The sequence below is a fragment of the Alligator mississippiensis genome, chromosome 5 (assembly GCF_030867095.1).
Source record: "Alligator mississippiensis isolate rAllMis1 chromosome 5, rAllMis1, whole genome shotgun sequence".
Taxonomy (NCBI): domain Eukaryota; kingdom Metazoa; phylum Chordata; order Crocodylia; family Alligatoridae; genus Alligator; species Alligator mississippiensis.
In genome coordinates, this window is record NC_081828.1 from 94,696,907 (window position 1) to 94,714,050 (window position 17,144).

Genomic DNA, 17,144 nt, shown 5'->3' on the forward strand with positions numbered 1-17,144 from the left:
ATATATTGGTTAATATAAAATAGTCACATGTTTTCTTAAATAATTAAACTAGCAAGAATGCATAATGGGATGGCTCTTTGAAACTCTGATACTGTTTCATAACATTACATAATACTATTTCAGATGTCACAAAATATTAACCGATGACAAATGTCTTCATCAATGGTTCCTCATGTTTTTGAAGCTGTAATATGAACTTGGGCACAAAAACTACTCGCCTGATCATACAATGAAAGCCTTTTAAATAGAAATGTTCTCCAAATGTTTTTTCTGCTGACTTCAATAAGTTTGGATCATACGCCTGATGAGATGGCACAAAGAATTTTGTGAGGCTGAAAAAAATATTCAGTATAAAACATTGCCAAAATTGGTGCAATTTTCCCTTTCAGTTGGATATTTTGCTATATGGGAATAATTGGCACATATGAACCTTCAGAAAATGAGCAGAGCAAGTATGTGCCATTTTGTTTAAACAGTGGAAGCAAAGAAAATGCTTGCTCATGAGATTTTTTACCTACACTGTATTATTTGCATAAAATATTAGGAAACTGCAGTAGACATAATCATGACACAATTAAATGTTCTGAATGCAAAACTCTTTCGTCTATACTGTTTGCATAGTCCACTCGCTTAGAGTTGGCTGTGTCAGCCATGCAGCTGGAGTACATACGGTGAAAAGGAAAATTTAAAAATAAGATCTGGCCCTTGGCTTTTGCGGACAAGACCAATATTTGTTTTCGAGTGGCTAGATAGGAGGAAAGGCATGGCTGTTAGGGGCGTGTGAAGTGGGCCCTATTCAATTTGGGTTTGGCCTGAATCAGGGACAGTGATTTAATTAGTTGATTTGGATCACTGTGCCTGATTCAGCTGAATCCAAATCTGAAGATTCGATGTTGATTCAGAGAATTAGCATTTGGACACAGACACAGCTTTAAATGTTTTTTCTATGTACCTTGAAGTACCAGCATGGCTTGTGAAAGCTGCGATGCTGGGGTGTATGGAGTGTCCCACAGGAGTACAGGGCAGGGGGGCTTCATGTGCTCAAACCTGGAAGTGGACCAGAACTGCTTCTGGTCCACTTCCGGGTCTGTCGGGGAGTGTGCTGGGGCCCCCCCCCCCACACCCTTCTGGCTCAGCAAGTGGCTGCAGGGGGACCTCAGGCCCCCTGCCCAGACTTAGGAGGCACCAGTCACCGAGATGGGGAGGGGCACGGCGGGGCGGGGGGAGCTGCACGCTCCCTGGTGGACCCGAAGGTCTATCAGAACTGCTTCTGATACACTTCTGGGTCTGCTGCCAAGCATGCTGGGGAGCCCCCCACGCTTCTGTGGGACACTCCATGTGCCCCTGCATCACTGCATTCATGAGCCACCTGCCACCTAGAGGTATGTAGAAGAAACATTTAAAGCTATGTCTATGTCCGAATCTCCAAATCTTTCCAAATCAATTTGGAGGCTTCTGATTCAATTCAGAAAGATTAAAGGGTCCTCTGATTTGATTCGGATTCAGAGATTTGGCCACCAAATTGAATCAGGGACTGAAGCTTCGCACAGCCCTAATGGTTGTGCCTATTGGCAGGATCTAATCTGTATGGCAGATAGGTGGCAGGTCAGACAAGAAAACGTAAGAAAGAAAAACAGATAAGCAACAGGGATTAAGAAAATACCCAAAACAATTAATCCTTATTATCAATGATAAGGAAGCAACTTCTAAATCCAATCTTCCATTTCCAGCAGGCAGATGACTTAGAAGCTGTGCCTTTCAAACTCTGGACTCAAGATGTTATAAAAATAATATTTTCAGATTCCTAAGTAATGTATTTAAATAATGATGCACCAAATTAGAAATGAAGAAACTGTTTAAAGCATATGGAAACATAAAACTAAAATTAATCGGTCAAAATGCTAATATTGCCATTGTGAATAGCTCTTCACCTTTTTGTGGCCTACCACCTATCTTTTATCAGCTTCTCCCCATCTACAATATTGGATCATGCATAGCCTGCTTAGAAACGTATGGAATTTTATCACATACACATCCCAGTTAATATTGTTTTATACAACAACCCATCTTCTGTGAGAAGAAATCCATTAATATGCATGAAAACCACTGGTTCACTCTTTTGAGAAGCACAGCTGCCTCTCTTCCTCCATTCACCTGAAATTAGCAACTCTCATAGGAATGTACCCCGTGTTGTAAACTCCTGATTATGTATTTATTTAATTCTATTTCAAAGTGACCAAGACCTAGGCCTAGTGCATGATACTAAGAGAATAATGGGACTTGCATGTTGTCTGAGGAGACCTGCTGCCAGAAGCAGAAAAAAGCCCATGGAACTCTTTCTACTTGTTGGTGTCGGGTCCTTAGGCTTCCTCATGAAGAGCAAAGAGTACCACCTGAAGTATGCAGAAAGCTTTCAGGTTTCCCTACAAGATCTTCAGCCTTTTCTTCCATTATAGTGAAACCTTCACTGCCTCAGTCTCTGAAGGATATGGTGAGAGATACTTAACTGAAGTATCCAAAACATTGATGGTGCTTCAGAGTACACATGCTATTAAGCAAGAGTGGTTTGGTTTTGTTTTTAATCCCTTTCCACAGTGAATATTTATTTCAAACTGTGCCAAAATATGACGGCTACATGATTTTTGTTAGGAAATAACTGTAGATAGTCTAGTGTGCTCTTGGCATTGCAATGAACTTTCAAGTACTTACAGTGGGAGTTGAAAACTCAAATTAATTACATTTCTTGTTTGGTAAGGCATATGCTATACAGATCTCACACTTAACCTCCTCCTATCCTCCCTCACCTCTCTCTTTTTCATGTACATAAGCCCAAACAAATTACTGTGCCTTTAAATTGGCAATGAAGTCTAGGAAAATAATGGAAACATGAACTGTTTTTTTCACATTTTTAAAGACATCTATTTCACTCCATCAGTAAATTGTAACACATGCTTTCAGAATCTTAAATCATAGAATCATAGAAAAGTAGAGTTGAAAGGGACCTCAGGAAATCATCTAGTCCAACCCCCTATTCAAAGCAGGACCATCCCCAATGAGATCATTCCAGCAAAGGTTTTTTTGAGCCAGGCCTTAAAAACCTCCAAGGATGGAGATTCCACAACCTCTCTAGGTAACCCAGTTCCAGTGCTTCACCACTCTCCTAGTGAGAAAGTTTTTCCTAATATCCAACCTAAACTTCTCTTGTTGCGACTTGAGACCATTGCTCTCTGTTCTGTCATCTGCCACCACTGACATCATTTTAGCTTCAATGTTTAGTGTCACATTGGACACTGGACCTGAAAATGATCCATTTTGTTTCATGTGTATTCTGTATCATGGCACTGTTCTGAAGTAGCTACAGCTGGGCTTGAAATAGCTCTCAAATGAAGGAAGAAGTAAGTTTTCTTTCTGCTTGTCTCTGGTGTCATGTACAATACCTATATACTCTTTCTGGAATTCTAATGGAAAGTGAATATTATCCCTTTCTTCCTGAATTATCACAAACTTTCCATGGGAGGGATATTGGGCACCATGTTGGTGGAGTTCCTGTGGCATTTCAGAGAACATCCAGTGTTTCTTCCAAACAAGCTCTGCAGTCTCTCTCAGCAGTGATGGGTTTAAATCTAGCTGAAGTTGCAATGCCCCTAAATATCAAGCTTGCTTTTGAATAGAGTGAGTTTATTCTCTGAAATGCCAGATTTCCTCTTTGCTGAGAGCAAGTCCAACCATAGGTCCTTTGAGTGGAAAAGCACTGCTAGCTCCATGCAAGCTGAGACACACAATGTGACTTCAGCTGACTGCAGCTGTTAGACTCTCCAGGAAGATAAGGTCTGCTAGGGTTTTAAATAAATTTTCTAATAACACAGACATGAACATATATAAGTGGAAACATTTTTAAAGCTTGGAAGAGACTAATGTGGTTAACAGGAGGTCGGTCGGTTTTGGAGATAAAGCAAGGGCTTAGAGTTAGACAATCTGGGTTCTATTCTGTCACAGACTTCCTGTGTGATTCTGTCTCTTTCTTTAAAGGAAGGCTTGAGTCTCCCTTTACTGATTTATGCCAGTGAAAAAACCCATTCTTTAGTGAAATTATTCCTGTATTTCCCCATTGTTGTAGATAAAAACAGGAAAATTCCCTAAAATACTTACCTTGTAGGTGTGTTTTAAGTCTTAATTACTACATGTTTGAAATGTTCTGGAAAACAAAGCACTAAAATTATGCGCAAAAATTAATATGGGATACAACAGCTCCTGCGTACCCTGATGAATTTACATCACTGAGATTTGTCCCTATATTCCAGTCTATGTTTCTGTAGTTTCACATCTACATAGGCTGGACACTGTTAGGCAAACTGCTCTATTTTGTAGTCCATTTGAAAAAAGAAACAGCATGCTTTGTGACTCATTTCTATGTTAGAGCAAAAAGCTAAAAAAAAGAAAATGAATGATAATGCATACTTTGAACGTTCCCTGACCCTATTAGACTCAGTAAAACAAAGTTATGTCAACAGTGATAAAGATACGAATATAAATATTGTTACAAGTGATTGCTTTTGACTACTTGGATAATGGGACATGTTGCCAATATGTGATAAAGTACAAACAGTACTTTCTGACAGACCAGTTGCAGGTTACTAATAGACAACCATAATACTCCAAAAGCCTTACCTTTAATCAAATCCATCCTTAGCTCTTTCCTGCTCCAAGGAAACAAGTTTCTTTCCATTTTTAAGGTAAACTGTTTGCAACAAATTTATTAAAACTATTCCCATCAACAATTCCAAAAGCTATTAAGTGTTAAATATTTAAACTAATTTTTAAGAGCCTAAAGGGAGTATTTCCAATTTAATGCAGAAATAAATACCACCTGACGTGCTGGTTGTTTTCATTAGTTTGTTTCAGCTCTAGTGCCTGTAATGAAATTTAATTAAATTGATTTGGATACTTAAAGGTACAGTATATAGGGGTCTCCTGCAGAGAACAAAAGCTATCTCCAGAAGCAAAGACTGTGCAAGTGCATTCTCGAAACCAATTTACCTGCCATCAGCTTGATCCAGCCAAGGAAAAATAAGACAAAAAGATCTGACAAACTGGAAAGAAATCCAATATAATTCTGCTATGGAAAGAATGCATTTGTTAACTGCCAGCAGTTAATTAATAGGTAGCAACTGTGTACCTAAGGAATACACAGCCAACCAAAATACGGTAGCAATATTAGGGGTCCTCAGTATTAGGAGTCCTCAATATTAAGAGTCCTCAATGTTTCTTCCAACTTATTTTGATTCTGACTATGATGAATATTCTTTTCCTCTCAAGAATGCTACACGAAGGTAACAGCAGGGAGCACATGTCACTGTACTGGCATGTGTCCATGTTGTCAGAAACCTAGCAGTGAGTAGTTTTTAGGTTAAGGAATGCCTAAATCTTGCAAGAAAAAAAAGAGAGCAGAAATATAGTTCTAATGATCATCTTTCCTAAACACGATATACTTGACTGTATCAAACACCTGTGAAAACCTTTTATGGTTCTTGTTCTTTTCAGAGGAGAGAGTTTGGTTACCCAACTGATAACTTTTTAACCTAGGAGGGAGGAAAAATGGATGTTTCAACTTTATTGAAAAAAATGTCAAGTTTGTTTAAATTCTTCACCTGCACGGTCCTGTTTGTTTGAGCGAGCTGTGTCTGAGTGGCACTAAAACCATATCTTTATTAGTTATGTTACAGTAGTTCTTAGAAGACCCACACAAGACTGAGTCCCACTTGTACAAACACATAGGCTAGGGACAGAAAGTACATATAAACTGATATAAGTGATCAGAAACCAGTTCAAATCTGTAACACAACAGAAATGCACATAAACTGCTTCCAAAATAGCTGAAAATGTTTTAAGATAAACCTGGATTGATGTAATATTAGCCTTAACCAATTTAGATTAAATCAATTTATTTAACCTGTCCCAGATCCCCTCCAGATTCAAGTTAACTCACAGTCCCCTGGTATCCCAGGATACTTTGTACCTCCCCTGCAAACCTTCCCTTGCAGGGTGGGTGGGCTAGCCTTGGCCCAAGATAACTGCTCCAGCCAAGCAGAGAGGCATGCTTTAGTGCCCCCTAGTTTCTGGCCTGGCTACTGCAGGTATGTGGCTGCATTTCTGGAATCAGGGGCGTTTATACATACGCTCCGGGAGTGGAGGAGAGGGGGGTGGAATGATTTAATTGGAGTGGCTCTAAAAGTTGCTCTAATTAAAGTGCCCAGAGCAGTACATGCATCAGCATCCTTGCGCCAAAAAATTGCAGCGGAAGTGCTTTGACTAAAGCTCCCCAAATAAGCTTTAGTTAAAGCTCTCCCACCATTTTTCAGTGCAGGGACACCGATACACATGATGCTACAGTCTGTTGGAGCACAGTAATTACCCCGCTCCAGCAGACTTGATTAATCGAGTTTGCTCTGATATACTGTAATTACAGCACATTGGAGCAGCCTCACTGCATGTGTATAGGTGCCCAAAGTGAATGTCTCTTCACTTGCTTATTGGTTCAATCTACACAGCTTAGACTAACCTGTGAAGTTTGAATCAATTCAGCCTTGGGCTTTTTAACTGTTTGTACTTAGCCATAAGTGAGAGAAAGCCCTTGTTCTGAAAAAATTATGATCTAAACTGACAAGACAAAAGTAACTGGCACAAGGCCAACAGCAGGTTATTGGCAGACTTGGGAAAGACTCTTCATTTAGATCCAGATTCTACATCCAATGCCCCTTCCTTTGGAGTCTAGACCATTTGATTGCTACTGAAACAAAACAGTAGGAAAATCTGAACAATATTTTACAGAAGCTCAGTGTCCTGCTTGAATCTACCCCTAAACACTGAACAATTAACCTTCTGTTGTGATTTCAATGAAAAATGTGCCGCCTGTATTCCTAACTAAACAGAACCACTGTGCTGCTCTGGGTAATGACAATGGGCAACAAGGACTGGCGTCTAAGGGCATTTTTGGAATAACTGTAAGATTTAAATAGGGCGGCAAATCTCAGGGTATGTCATAGAAGTTCAGCAGACTCATGTTAGGTAATCTGAACAATATCAAAGTGAATTGGAATTCTCTCTTCTGAACTGAATGCAGAGTTGTTGCATCTTTAGGACTGTCATTTTCCTCATTTTGCTGTTTTCTCACTCTGATTAGGTTTGAGGTTTCCTTTAGTGTAATCTCTTCATAGACACTTCTTAATAAACAGGCCATTAAAAAAATTCTCATCCACTGAGGGACTGACAGTTATTAGACAATCAGATGATAGCAATCTGCACAATCACTTTGTGGCTTTCAACAACTCTGTGATATATATACAGGTATATATACAGGTATCTCAGCTCCATGGACTGTAGTACGCTCTGCTTGATGACTGGCTTTGGAATTTTCAAAGTGCTTGTCAGTCACCAACTTTGCTGGAGCAGAAAATACTGGCAATGAGGATAATTAAAAATGACAAAGTGAATCTGACTGTGAACCTGTTAAGAGGAAATCTTTTTTTTAAAGAATGTTTGCAAACTTTCTAATACACCTTTTCCTTCTCCTGTTCTAATACTGTTATGATTCAAATCACTAGGAATTTTGCCATGGACTTACAGGAAACCTGAGAAAACCCTTCGCCTTGCTTATAAGCCAGCATTGGGCTGGTGTCAGTCTATTAACTGTAATGATAACATCTCCTGTAATGATATCATATGGTAAAAATATACAACTAAGTATATATCCACATGTGAGACAACTACACCTAGTATGATAATGCAGGAAGTAGAAAATGATAGAGTAACTTGGGAAAGTACCAGGGAAAGTACCAGGAAGTGCATAACAGAGGCAGAGCTACTGTTGCAACTCAGCCAGAAACTGCTCTCGGTTCATGGTGTTGCATCTTTTGCAAGCTCAAGTTTTGCTGTCAGGTTAAATGAAACATCCCTGAGTGGTGCAGACCAGTGTGACATTGTCTACAATAAAGGATAAATCTGATGTGAATGCAGTCGAGTCTTATCAAACTGATACCATTCTGAGCACCTCTTCACTAGCAATTTGTTGCCGTGACATTAAAACAACTTAGCAGAAATTTAGAAGCAAATCAAATTATCTAAATATATCAGCATCTGAAATTATCTACATGTATCGACATCGGCATGCAACTTGACTGTGGTGAACAGCATAAACTGCTAAGAAGGTTGTGTTGAACTACATGTGCACGCATACATGTAACATTTCTGAATGGAATCAAAGAAATATCATTAAAAACATTTAACGTTATTTTGTCAATTGGATGTACTATCCAGGAGGATCTTTCTGGCAAGTAGGGGGGAGAGAAAAAAAACACAAGAGGAAATGCCTCCCTCAGTGATTCTTAATGGTTGTTTCATAGAGTTCACTGGCTGTTTGCTGCTCAGTCTGATTTTCCCTCTTATTTACAGCTACTACACTGCATTCACAGAAGCTAAAACACTTTTCTAGTATTATTTTCCATTAGGTAGTCAGCAAAGTGGTGTTATATGATCATACATGGGAGATACTACAGATGAGGGCTGCAGCACAGTGAACCCATGTGACAGTCAGGGGAGCCCATGGCCCCCAGCCACTCAGATATTGGACAGATTATGCTCTATATAGCAGTGTGTGTGGAGGGGACATGGGAGGGGGTTAATGAGGGTGTGCAGATATAGATATGAGAAATATGCTGCTTACAATGATTTTGGACTTTAGATTTGAGATTTTTTTATTTCAAGAGGTATGAAAATTTCATAAAACTTTCATAACCACGAGGCTTCCTAAACATTAAAAAAAAAAAAGAAAAACCATTTAACTAAGCTGGCTATATTAAAAACAAAGCTGCTTGCATTTACAAGGTAAAGTCCTAGTGTCCATGAGGGAAGTGTAAAAGGAATGGACATTTATTGATCTGTTTGTATTGTCTCAGCAGAAACACAAAAATAGTACAGCATTTCTTAAGCTGCTCATATTGACCTACTATATGACTTATTGTGAAGAAAACTACTTTCGTGATTAACAGATAAATGGTTTTCATTGTTTTTCTGATGCTTGAGGCTAAGAAGATGACAAGATACACAGGATTTTTTCCCCTCTAGGATTCTGATGTTTAACATCAAAAAGAGAGCTGAAGATTTTGTTGCTGAAAAGAGCATTAAGAGCTTGAAAGGACTGGAATAGTACCCGTTTGGACACTTAGGGGCAGAAATATTCAATCTATTTCACCTGTAAGTGGAGTTAGGCCTTTAAGTGTGATTCTATTCCACTCTTCAAGTGCTGAAAATCCATTAATGCATCTACTTTCAGAATACACAGTCAACTTACCCTTAAGACTGGGTCACAAAAAAGCAGTCAGGAAGAGAAGACCTCAGATACCTTTTGCATTAACTGTTTTTCAGGGACTCTGGACAGAGTGTAATTGAATCTCATTAAGGTGCCTACATGATAGGAACATCTGATCGGTGGAACAGAACCTGGTCTGTGAATTATTTGGGGCCCTTTTGGGGTGGAAGCTTTGGTCAGATCCTTCATTAAGTCATGCCAGTGTCAATCTGGGGTAACTCCACTGACTATGGAGTAGAGGGGGAATATAACTACACTACCATCAACCATAAGTAAAAAATATATTATGAGTCTGACTCCTCAAATCATTAGATTTAAAAATAACAAGGGTAGGGTTCTTTTTTTTATTTGGCCTTCTTATTTTGGAGACTTTTGAATTCCTGTTTATAAGAGTTTCTTTGCTGTTGTAAGAACTAGAAAATTATTCTTTTTAAGAAACAAAAAAGCAAATCACTTGTTATAGCATGATTGCAGAGGTTGGGACTTTTAGAAAAACATTTAAATATCTTGAGGCTCATGAAGAAATTCAAGTTGGTAACACCATATTTGTTACAGCTCAACTACAGTGGTCAGGGGAACACAGAATTTGTTCCTAGCGCCTTACAAGAAAAATATTTTGGAGCACGTTGTGATCAGCCCTGTGCAGGTACAGAAAGAGAGAGTGAGAACAGAGCAAGAGACAGAGGTCTAAGGATTCCTCCATCAATCCCTCTTTTCACACCTATACCTGAGGAGCAGACACTGTCCCTTGTTAATGTTAGCAAACTGGAGTGAGGGCAGTGCAATCCCTTTTACACTAAACAACAATCCCTTTTACACTAAAGTTGATTAAAACCATTTTACTGCTGCTGCTCCTCCTACTTCTTCAGAATCCCACACAGATGAGTTCTTTCTTTGTCAGATAGTTTTATCCATGGCTTCCCATGCAGTGTGCTTACCTCTGTGGCCTCCTGACCTTGTGGGCTATGTTATAAAAATATAACTTTGCTCAAACATGCCTACAAAGCAATATTTAAACAACAGATATTTTCATTGTATGCTGTCATTCAACCCCAGTGGGCCTGCTCTTGTGGTTCTTCTTCAGGCTAAAATCCCACTGACAGGGCATCTCAATGTGAATTTAAATAAACAAATTACAGTTCGGTCAGTGTGCTATATCTGTACCCCAAACACATGGGACTTCAGTTTCTTTAAGATTCTGGTACAAGGAATTTTTATTTAAGGAAGAAAGGAAGAAAAAAAAAGACTCCTAAGTCATACAGCCAGTTACTACCACAAAACTGGCTGGCACTGAATTTGAATAAGGACCAATAAGCACTGTATGGGCTATTTCCCTGACAAAGTGACAGCTTCAAAATCAGTGGCTTAATCCTTTCATTTCTATATTCGATTTACAGCTCCATCTGAGATACTCTGAGAACAAAGTCCATTAATTCTCAGAATGTCAAAATCCCACGCCAAAAATTATTTAAGTGTTTTTCTCTTTCTCTGTTTTCAAATTATCATTGTACTTCCTCAGCATCTAAGCTTTGTGGAGAGCATTAGTCTATGCTTATTATTTTCCTTTCAACACATTTCAAATCATCTTGGCCAGTTCTCTTTCTCACAGATACTCCTTTACTAGTGATATCACCTCATAATTGCATGAATCAGAAACAGCATTTGCTAGCATGATGAGCCCCTGATTTCAGGCAGAAATGGTTACGCAATCAATGACTGACATATCACGTTTCTAAACATCCTTCTGAGTGAAAAACAATCCAGCTGCTTTGTACAGCATGGTTTAGGGAGGTTTCAGGAAATTAGTCAGGCATCTCTTTACCTATCCATAATGAATTATTGATTTCCTGTTGTGGAGTGTGAGGATGACAAGACCTAATTTAATGAATAAAATAGCTGTAAGAAAAGGGAACAGTGTGTGAGACAAAGCATGAAGGACAGGACTTCAGACGCAACAGGGTTCATTATTCATTTGACTGATGTCATGTGCAGCTAAATAATAAGCCTCTCAAAACACTGCAATAAAATTATAAATTCAACATTCAAAGATGCACCATTTTATCTTCCTGTGTTAAAGAAACAATTACTTTAAGCTACTGTACTAGAAGAAATGGCAGCATTTGGCCTTTGGGATAGCATCTGTGCATCACTCATGGTTTTTTGTATTAGATGTATAAGCTGTCATTTAACTATCTAAGCACCAGACATCATTTTTGCTTACATTCAATATAGGCAAAGGGGACCTACATTTGGCAAACTCCACTCACAATAGTCTTTAACTTTCAGTGACATTTTCATTCCAGAAACAAAAGTTAGACATCTATTAACATGAATGTGTCATAGAAATGCAATGTCTATCTCTTGGCTACAAAAAGCTGGCAGTCAGGAAAGTGTTGCTGCTCTACTGCAAGCCTCAGGTCAGTAGATTAACTGAACACTATTGCCCTTGCACCTCAAAAACTAATGAATACATTCATTGTATGTGTAACAATAAGAAAGAAGGTACTCTCTTCCATTTGTAAGCATAAAATGTGAGAAAATTAATCACAGGACAAAAGTTGCCTGACTCAGTTGATAGGGGAAAAATCTTATTGGAAAATCACTCAATGGCGAGGAATGTCTTAGGAACGGCTACAGTAAACTTTGGTTTTATGTTTAAGAGAGTAGCATTCCAACTGAAAAGTATGGCAATGATTTTATTTGTATGTAGAGCCACTTATACACTGCAGAAATATTGTTCCAAATTCACTGTCTTAAACATTAGTACATGTGCTCACACTACACCAGCTTTCTATTTAAATAAAACCTTGCAAAAATGCAGATTCTTTCAGTTCAGAGAGAATTGTTAGTAAATTATGTGTTCATAAGAACATGAACATTTGAACACAATTAAAATTATTAGGAATCACTGTTAATGCAAAGGACAATGTGAATAACACACAAGTGGGAGTGTCCAAATCATTAAAGAAAAGACCAGCATTGTTAATTCAAGCCTAAATAAACTGTTGCACAAAATCCTCATGACATTGTTCATAGAGAGAGTATAACTACACTCTTGGTGTGTGAGCACAAAAGTACTTTGTACTGAAAAGTACTGAAAAGTTCTTAGAATCTAGAGACCTGGATATAACATTTTTTCTCTCTTGTTTTCACAGGAAAGATTAGAAATAATCAAAAGCAATAGTTCTTTATTCATACATTATTCATGGCATTAGGGTGCCCTGGTAAAATCCATTTGTACAGCTATGAACTGTATCATTCAGTCACTGAAATCAGACAAATGGAGAGCCAAATATAGATGTTAGCAACAACACCTCCGTGAAAATATTAACATTTTAAATGAAATATCCTCCAATGGCAGAGCCCTTTAGACCACATACTATCATCTTTTTCAATAGGTAGTGAACAAGGAAACTAAGAAATACTTCCATGGAAGTATACAAGGAAACTAAGAAATACTCCAGGAAGTAACATTAGATCATGTTCAAAAGCAAAGAGCTGAAATTAGGTTATCACCATTCACGTTTAACATTTAGTCAGACAAATTACTCTCATTGAATTTACATCAAATAAGTACTTTTCATTTTTTTTAAATTTTATTAAAAGGCAGAAGACAACTGGACATCATGTTGGCCTAACACATAGGAATATCAGCAATGGAAACCCAAAATGGTTACTAAACCATCATAGTTGTACCACTGCACATTCTTCTATAAAGAAAGCACACTTTAAGTGCCAAATATTAGCTATAATCTGATATTTCCATATATTCTCTGCTGTTTCAGTGTTACATAATTTGATTGAAAAGCAAATAGGGAGGACCACAGAAATTGGTCCAAGGTTGATGTGAAAAGTAATGGATTCTAATTTAATTCTAACTGATTCAATATAATATTTGAACAGAAATCTCTCTGCCAAGAATCACTAAGGATCTTTCTGTATTTTAAGAATATTTGCATTAAGTAAATGAGTATCAGCAAAAGTTGAACTGATATGAATAAAAAAACTACCAACCCAAAGAATCAACCACACTTTAATAAAAATATAATAATTTTTCTTCCTGATATAACTCAGTAACTCATATTAGCTTTTACTACTATTCCTTCCCTTACTCCTGCCAAACACTTTGTGACTGCACTTCCTGGGCTTTGTTATTTTAAGATCTGCTGTAAAAGGATGATGTGTTTATCTTTACATGAGCACCCTGACACAGATACACAGAAATTTGGATACTTTTCTGTATAGAACAATAGAATCCTTCTGCAGTTTGTTTATCACTAATAGGAGACCTATTATTGCTGAATTTACTTCCAGAACACTGAGATATTATTTAAAAGGAGAGAAAAAAATGACCAATACAACACGATATTTGCATTTAATTTTTGAAGGTGAGCAGACTATGTTCAAATATTAAAACCTTATCTTACTCTCGGGAACTGTACTTTTGCATAGGAAAGTGCTGCAGTTGTGACTGTACATATATGCAAAAGCCCTTCAGATAAGGGACACCTATCTACAGCTGTAGTTCTGAGCATCCTTCAGAAGTGCTAGTTAAATAATTCACTTCAAAAGGAAGGCTGTCAGTCAAAGCTATTGACTAGTGACGAGGGAGGCGTATTTTAAACTCTGTTTTTCGTTAGAGAGAGATGAAACGGTCCTCCTGTATGCAAAAAAAGAAGCACTTTATGGACAAGTGTTTCAAAATGATCAGATTAAAGACAGGCTCTTAAAACTATACTCAGTCATCTAAATAGGAGAACTGGATTTTATAAGTGAAAAACACCAGATAGAATTCAAATGGAGCTTCCTTCTGTACTTACTTTTATATCATCGGGATATGACAATGGCCTAGCTACAAAAAAGTTTCTTATTGTGCCTAGATTTTTCAGTGGACAATTTAATGGAAAAGTAAACTGCTGAAATTTGGTTGGTTGTTGATTCACCTCTTGAGAATAGTAGTTTTCAGATGGGAATTATTTTACCTTCTATATGTTATTTTCCCTGTGTCTTCTATAAATAGCTCAGAGGCCGTACTGCTAAGCTACCAGGCTGATTACAACACGAAACATTAAAAAAATGTAATATAGTACCTTTAAGTCCCAGGAGTCATAGGCACAGTTCTCAATGCTCATTTAAACCAGAATTCAGATCTTTGAAGGTTTGCTCATAAATATTCTAACAGCACCACAAATTGTTAACTGTGGGTATTTTGAATAGAAATTTGAAAAAATGGTGATTTTTGGGGGGGGGGGGGCAGATTACTAGGGCTGTGTGAAGCTTCATTCGCTGATTGGATTCGGTGGAGATTTGGCCTGATTCAGTGGCCAAAACTCTGAATCTGAATTGAATCAGGAGACCCTTTACTATCTCCAATTTGAATCAGAACCCTCTGAATCGATTCGGAGAGATTTGGAAAGATTCAGCGATTCGGACATAGACACAGCTTTAAATGTTTTTTTTACATACCGCTAGGTAGCAGGTGGTGCGTGAATGCTGCGATGCTGGGGTGCATGCAGTGTCCAACGGAAGCGCAGGAGGCTCCCCAATGCGCTTGGCAGCAGACCCGGAAATGGACCAGAAACACTTCTGGTTCACTTCCGGGTCTGCAGGCCCCGCCCCCCCCCCCCCGCACTCCTCTGGTTCAGCAACTGGTGCCTCCTGGGTCGGGGGGGGGGGCACCCAGGGTCCCCCTGCAGCCAACTGCCGAGCCAGGGGGGGTTCCCCCTGCGTACTCCCTGGCTGTCCTGGAAGTGGATCGAAAGTACTCGAGGTACCTCAAGGTATGTAGAAGAGACATTTAAAGCTGTGTCTACAGCTGAATTGCTGATTCTCCGAATCAGCATCAAATCTTCAGATTCAGATTTGGCCAAATTGAATGGGGACAGTGATCCAAATTAATTAATCGAATCACTGTCCCCTATTTGGGCCAAATCTGAATCCGAATCGAATAGGGCCTGTTTCACACACCCCTACATTTTACATGACTGTACCCCTTATGACTGTATTTTATACATACAGTTAAACTAGTAGGAAACAAAATGTCAGTAACAAATCAAGGGTCAGAATCTGGCCTAGGATAGGCCAGTGCCTCTGCTTTGGAAATAATAATCCGTAGTGACAAGTGTAAATTAAATTATAATCTGATATCAAAATTTTTGTACCCGAGCAATAAAGATTTAGAAGGCAACTGTTAACACTCAGATTGCTTGGTATATACATTTTTTACAAACAGTGAGAATGCCTAAAGCAATTCATGATACTACCTATTTAATGCCCTCAAAAAAGAATGGTGTCAGTAGAATTAAAATACATCAAATGCAAAAAGAGACCAAACCTCAGAAATATTATACACATTAGGGAAGTTCTCTCTAGCAGATCAACACTGGAAGCACAGAACCAGATTCTCACATTCCATCATGTGATACTATTTCAGATGTGCATAAAATATTACTTTTCTGATATGGCAAGACATTATGCCTCATTGTCAAGATGTAAATGATGACATAGATGCTAGTGAGCACAGGACAGGGCCAATATATAATTTCACCTGTAATTCATCTATTGCTCTGGTTTCAGCGCATCAAAATAAATATTTTCATAAGCATTATGAATATAGAGTACTTAATAAGTTGTTTTATGCTGGTAAATTATCTTAAGCTAAGCTAAAAAGAGTAGTGAGCATATAATACTTGTTCCTTTGATTTACAATAAATGGGAATATTAATGGATGTCTGAAATATTACTTGAAATTATGGAGAAGATCTGAATAGTTTAAATTACTTCACTCCTCTGACTACATGGCAAAAATGGCAATTATTTTGTCTTAAACTCTACAAACAACATTAATATTTTATTTCCATTTTAACTTAGGCTAGGTTTAATGCTTTCCTTTTTTCTCCATTATGCATACTAATATTCAGCGTAAGAGATTTATGGACAGATTTGATAGTTAAGCTAAAGAAAGGCTTAAAGCATGTTTCTTTTCCACCAGGCATTATCAAATATTTAAAGAGGCTTCAACATGCCCAATGCCATAAAGTCATGCCCAATTTGGCATGTATACTTTTTATGTATATATATCCATAACTCATCTTCTGCATATGGCAATGTGTTGAATTCTTTGTAAGCAAGCTATGTACAAATCACCCACTTAGGACACAATATGCATACTGGTGTTGTGTGGGCAAGTCCTATTTATTCATGTGGAAAGTGGGCTTTGAAGACATGTCCACATCAAAACTTACATGCCACAGATTATAAGCACAGCCTTGGAAGCTGCTTTGGAAAAATTATCCTTAAAAATTCATGTGCAAACTAAAGAGAAGACAAAATTAATTACATGTCCCTTTAGTACTGCTCCAGTTGTACTGATGTATTATAAAAAGAAGGAATAACAAAGAATACAGTGCAATATATTATTTGTTACTTGTGAGGCTTCATATTTCTAAGGAAAAATGTGTAAAGATACACAGAATATTTTTTGCTATTCAAAAGGAATGTATTTATCACCAAAAAGAAAATGTTTTGATGTAATACTGAAAAACCCAGTGCGTCCTTCTGCACTTGGAAAGGAAAAGTGTCTTACTTTAAATACTAAAAAAATGAATATATGATATTTATTGTGCAGTTAATAATAATTCATGATGAAAAGAACCACCATCTCATCTGCTTCCTCTGGCACTGTAGTTTGTTACTGGAGTTACTTTTCTTGAGTAAGCAATGAATCTAGTTCATGGTGGATAAAAAATGTCACATTTAAAATGAACATTAAGCAATGAGT

The 17,144-nt window shown here is 37.9% G+C and overlaps 1 protein-coding gene across 7 annotated transcripts in view; it reads right to left on the reverse strand.

Annotated features, from left to right (window-relative positions):
- CTNND2 (catenin delta 2) overlaps positions 1-17,144 on the reverse strand; it is a 1,263,346-nt gene that overhangs the window by 25,754 nt on the left and 1,220,448 nt on the right. The gene's annotated exons all lie outside the window — the stretch shown is intronic.